The sequence below is a fragment of the Psammomys obesus genome, unplaced genomic scaffold (genome assembly GCF_907164565.1).
Source record: "Psammomys obesus unplaced genomic scaffold, mPsaObe1.curated_primary_1811, whole genome shotgun sequence".
Lineage (NCBI taxonomy): Eukaryota > Metazoa > Chordata > Mammalia > Rodentia > Muridae > Psammomys > Psammomys obesus.
Genome location: NW_026596057.1, coordinates 12,401,227 through 12,406,900, shown reverse-complemented (window position 1 = coordinate 12,406,900; position 5,674 = coordinate 12,401,227). Strand labels below are relative to the sequence as shown.

Sequence of the window (5,674 nt, the reverse complement as noted above, 5' to 3'; positions counted from 1 at the left end):
GCAGACATCGGCACTGATCCCTGCCGCTGCATACTCACAGACTCAGAGGTGACCCTTGGGCTGGGACCTCACCGTGGCCCCAGGCAGCGGGACTGGCCACTCCCAACAAGCTGCTTATTTCCCCCTCTCTCCAGTTCCATCTTTCTTCACAATGCTCACGCTGTTCCACCTCTCTTTCTCTCCTATCTGACCACCACATATTTCCACATTGTGATGGCCCCTACTGCAGGCTGGCCATGCGGCTGGTGGGCTCCTGGGTGACATCCTCCATCCTTGCTGTGCTGCGTGGTCGCAAGCAGGTGTCTATGGCCTGGCTGTGCCATGCATTTGAGGGCAGGTCTCTGTCTGTCTCCTCCCACGCTGCCTAGATTTGATTTGATTTTTGTTAGTCCTAGCAATAAAACAGTTCTGGCTACCAAGCCAGGCATCAAGCTAGGATGAACAGAGGACCGCCATCTGCTCTGCCCCTGGTATAAGAACAACACGACCAACAAGGCGTCTCTTTGCCCATTGCCAGGGGCCCAGAATTGCTTTTAAGAAGTTGGATGCTGATCCATTTTTTCTTTGTTTGTTGTTTCCTTTTTGTTCCTTCTGAAAGATTTTTAAGTTTTCTCTTTGACTTTGTGATCACATAGTTTTACTGTAATGAATTTATGTATCTTTTTAATCTTTTTTTTTCCTTGATAGTATATAAGGCATTTAAGTTAAGGACATATATCTTTAATTCTTAGAAAACTGTAGTCATCATTTTACAAATACCTTACTTCTTTGATAATTTTTCCTCTTCTTTGAATTTTCTAGTGATGTAGATTCCAGTGATTGATATCAGTGTTTATTTTCCATATCACTTAGGTAAATAACTGTGAAATATGTATATAATATATAGACACATAAATACAATTTATAGTATAACTATAGCGATATATATGTAGCCTATTAAGTCTGAATGTCATTGGTCAATTCAGTTTATTTTATTTCATAATTTTTATATCTTGTTATTTTTATCTAAAGCTTATTTACTCTAGAGGCTGTTATCTCTCTCAGCTGCTTACATGTTTCTAGGAGAGAAAAATAAGTCTTTGTTACTTTTTTATGTATGTGTTGCCTCAGGTAGGATATTCTGTGTTAGAGTCACTTAGAGTTTCTTTAATTTGGTATAATTTAAAATAATAAGTATGTTTTTATGGTTATATGGTTTTGTAGCTATAGTAGATTGAAAGAGAAAAAAAAATCATGTGGTGATAAGCTTATGCCCCAGTAGTAAGAAATGGTAGATATGTCTTAAAGGAAGAAAAAGGGGTCACAGCAATGTATGTGTGCTTTTCCATGCAGAAAGCAAAATGGTGTAGGAACATCTAACATTGAGACAGTTGTTCAATGTATTTCAGTACTCCCAGAGGAGTAATACTTTGGATAGTGTATTTATTAATAACACCATTAAGGAAATGCTAAGTACAGCATTCAAGTATTATGCTAATGTAGGTAGCATAGATATTTGCATAATGGAGTTTAGAAAAAGGTTTAGAAAGATTACCATACAAATAGTTACATTAAATAAGAGATTTTATAATTTCAGAGGAAACTATCAATTATCTGAAAAGTTTTTCACATGCTTTAGCTTATTCTTTGATGATTCTGAATAAATGTATTGAAAAAAAGTTGCAGGCTGTTTGACATTATCTGAAGATTTTAAATTAAGATAGTTTTCTGTTAAGTTTGAGAATAGTTAAAAAGATTCCTTTAAACTTAGGCTTTTATTGTCTAAATTATGATGAGTGACAAACCATCTCTAAACCCAGACCATGAGATATGGGTGGTTGGTTGCTATGCTCACCTGGAGTAGGCTTGCTTGATCTTGGGAATACTAAAGTGTATGTCTGTCATCAGCCATCAGGTCTATTAGACATTGGTTGGTCAAGAATGCCTCCCTCATAAATATTTGACAGGTGATTATTGCTTTCTAAATTGGAAAGACAGACAAGGCCAGGTGAATTTCATCATTGAGTAGTGAATTCTCTTTTTTTTTTTTTTTTTTTTTCCAGTTTCTTGCCTGAAAAAGTTTCCATAAGAATTCATGAAAGCACTGAGTTTTATGAGAAATGATGGCACATGCCTTTAATCCCAGCACTGATAGGAGGGACAGGAGCATCACAAGTTTGAGGCAGCCTGGACTACTTAGTGAGTTCCAGGCCATCTGGGGCTCCAAAGTGAGACCCCATATCAACCAACCAGCCAACTGTTCAGCCACCCACTCACCCACCCACCCGATCAGTCAACCAAAACTTAATCTAACAACAACAACAACAGCCTCACTCCAGTTCCTATGAGGCCTAGTCCTCGAACTGGACATGGCCACATCTGACCTACTTTGCTGGTCAAAGTGAGTTATTGTACTGGCAGGTTTTGTGTCAACCTGACACAAATTAGAGAGGAAGGAGGCTCGGTTGAGGAATTACTTCTGTGAGATCCAGCTGTAAATCATTTTTCTCATTAGTGGTCAATGGGGAGGATCTAGCCCATTGTTGGTGGGCCCAGCCCTGGGCTGGTGGTTCCGGGTTCTCTAGGAAAGCAGGCTAAGCAAGCCATGTGGACCAAGCCAGTAAGCAGCACCCCTCTATGGTCTCCTTATCAGGTCCTGCTTCCAAGTTTCTACTTTTGATGATGAACTGTTATATGGAACTGTTCATGAAATAAGCCCCACCCTCCCCAAGTTGCTTCTGGTCATGGTGTTTCATCACAGCAATAGTACCCCCAAATAAGACAATATGTCTTTCAAAGAGTAAGCTTTGGATGAAGATGACAGATTCTAGTAGGTACTACCTTGTATTTCATAGAACTGCCCCTCCCCCCAATCTGGTCACCATCTGTCAGTAAATATTTGCTAAGTAGTTGTCATGGGCCAGATGCCTTCATAGTAATTGGAGTAATACAGAGAACAAAGCTGATTTCTTTAAAACATTTCCAGTCTATTAGTAATATATGATATTCCACCAAAGAGGCCCAGTAGTAAAAGCTAACAAACATAAAACAAAACAAAAAAAAAACAAAAAACAAAAACAAAAACAAAACAAAACAAAACAAAAAAACAAATGGACTATGAGACTGCGTTAAAACAGTGCTGGAGAGATGACTCAGCAGTTAAGAACACTTGCTGCTCTTATAGAGGACCAGTTTCCATGTTGGGTGCCTCACAATTGCCTGTGATTCTAGCTCCATGGAGATCTCCCTGTTGTGGCTTCCGTAGGAACCTCTGTTCATAGGGTGTGCACGTATACAAGCACGCACATTTACACACGCACACACCCAGATCTTTAAAAAGTTTGATCTAAAATAATCAGTTATGCAAGGTGCTTAAAAATACGAATATAGCTTTAATACACATTGAAGGCTAATGGAGATGGACATCACTTTTCATAACTAGGCCATCAAAGTATTTAAATTCTCAAAGGAAAGGGGGGTTTATATTACAAGTGGCACCCTAAATGAATCTCACAGAGATCTGAAAGACTTACTACTTCTAAAACAGCTTCTTCAAATCTCTGTGAGCTGAATGTAAGAGACACGAACGAACTGTTTTCCACATCTTCCGAGTCTTTTCACTTGCTCACTGCTAATAACAACAGTAACTCAACTGATGTGTTGACAGGAGAATCAGCTAATAGAAAGCATTGCCAACTGCTGTGGAAGTCCTAAGTGCTATGAAACTAGGTCAATAATGGACCTTGGCGTTCTCCCAGTTGCTTCTGAAAGAGAGAAGGAGTTTGATGACAGTTGAGTGACCATTTAACCTGCTAATCAGGCATCTGGCAGAATGCCTGGTGATAAATAGAAGGAGAAAATTTGTAGGAGACAAAGAGGAGAAGCAAAGCAGGTTGGATTCTCTGTTTCTAGAGAGGGATACTGGTGGCATTTTGGGCAGAATGAGTCTTAATTGTACAGGACTCTTCACTGTGTTCAGAATATTTGGCACCATAGATGCTTGTGGAACTCCATGCCAGAGCTCCATTTCCTCCAAATTGTGAAACTAGCAATGACCCCAGTGACAAATGCTGACTAATTTCCAAATTCAGTGCCTCCTGTGGTTGGAAAAAAAATCACTGAAATGAGAGCTAAGAGCCCTTAGCAAGCAATATTACTAAAGGTTTAGAGGGGGCAGAGTTTAAAGATGCAAGGATGTGTTGAAGTGAAAGGTCTAATTAGAATGACAGCAATACTTTACTACTTGAGGATTTCAGCCAAGTCAATGTGTTTTGTACAGGGCTCTCATATTATTCTCCAAACATTTGCTTTCATCTCATTGTGGTGCCACTCAAAAGCCTCCAGTAACTTCTTGTTGCTTCTAACTGCAAGCTGCATTTGTTGGATTGATACTTCCCTTCTCTCCAAAGCTCATTTCTGATCCCTCATCTTGTATTTTCTTTTATGGACTTTTCTGCTTCCAGTTAGTAGAATCTGACAAAAGAACTTTGAGCCATCCAGAATGACCAAGATGGGAAATGAACTAATGTTGACCTGTTCGCAATTGAAAATTGTAACAGCTTCACAGGGATCAACTCCAAGGCGTGGCCTTTCATGACCTGGCTAGGGTGGTATTCGTTAGCAGTAGCCCCACAGTCCCCAGAGGTCTGCTTCCTTTGCGTGGTTGCCTGACATGAGCCACAATCACAGGCTCTTATCTGCACTACAGACCTTTGTCCTGTACCCAAGTCTCTGTTTCACATGCCTTTCCCACCTATTCTGCCTGGTCCCTCTCAGTATCATTTGTTATGTCTAGAAGACTGAAGTTTGTATCTAGTGAAATGAAGATCTATGTAGTAGATCCATAATTTGGGCTCAAGATTCATTGCTACATGAAAGGTTTGTCTACTTGAGGCCTCAGGGTGTTTTCCAGTCCATATTAATCTTTACCATTATCTTAAAATGAAGCCTATAATATCACATAGAAAACTGTATCACGTGAGGTCAAGTGTTTTTAGGATTTTTAACTCAGAAATTGAGACTTGGCTTTCCATTCACATGACAAAAATCTTGGATTTAGCCATCTCTGCTCCCTCTCCCTTCGCTCCCTAACTAGGCCTGATATCTCGATGATCTAACCTTCTAAATAATTATGAAATGTCTTTCTTTCTCTTAATCCTACTGATGGGCCCTTAGTTTGGATTCTTATAATCTTTCACCTGGATTATTACAAATCCAGATTGATCACTGCTTGATTTCTATTATTCTTCTGTGCCAGAAATCCTCTTAATGATACTCAAATTCAAAAGTTATCATATTGCTCCCCTACTTAGAACAATTTACTGCTGCTTCTTTGATCACAGGTAAAGCTGAAAATACACAGTATCGCTTGAAGTCTTTTCATGATCTGGCACCTGCTCATCTTCTCAGCTTCATTTCCTACATTTTCTCCCAACTCTGTACCTGTATCGTCACTAATGAAGGCTCTCAGGAATGAATCTTCTCCTGCTCCAATTCCTGCCGGGATGAATATACTTGGACATGGTGGACAAGCAGGGATTTTTGAAGATGTCTGTGCACATAGGAAGCTAGCTGCACCAGCTACTGGTTGACATGTTTCAGAGACATTGACGATGGGAGCGTTTATTCATTAATATTCCAGCTAATATCACTGACCACTTTGCTATAACAGAATCCTAGCTGTTTTCTGAGGAGT

The 5,674-nt window shown here is 39.7% G+C and overlaps 1 non-coding gene across 1 annotated transcript; it reads right to left on the bottom strand.

The window, feature by feature from the left end:
* Positions 1 to 382: 382 nt before the first annotated feature.
* On the bottom strand, positions 383 to 522 carry LOC129689521 (small nucleolar RNA SNORA48). Its single transcript, XR_008722127.1, has one exon. It is a non-coding gene; the product is annotated as a small nucleolar RNA SNORA48 (small nucleolar RNA).
* Between the last annotated feature and the right edge of the window lie 5,152 nt (positions 523 to 5,674).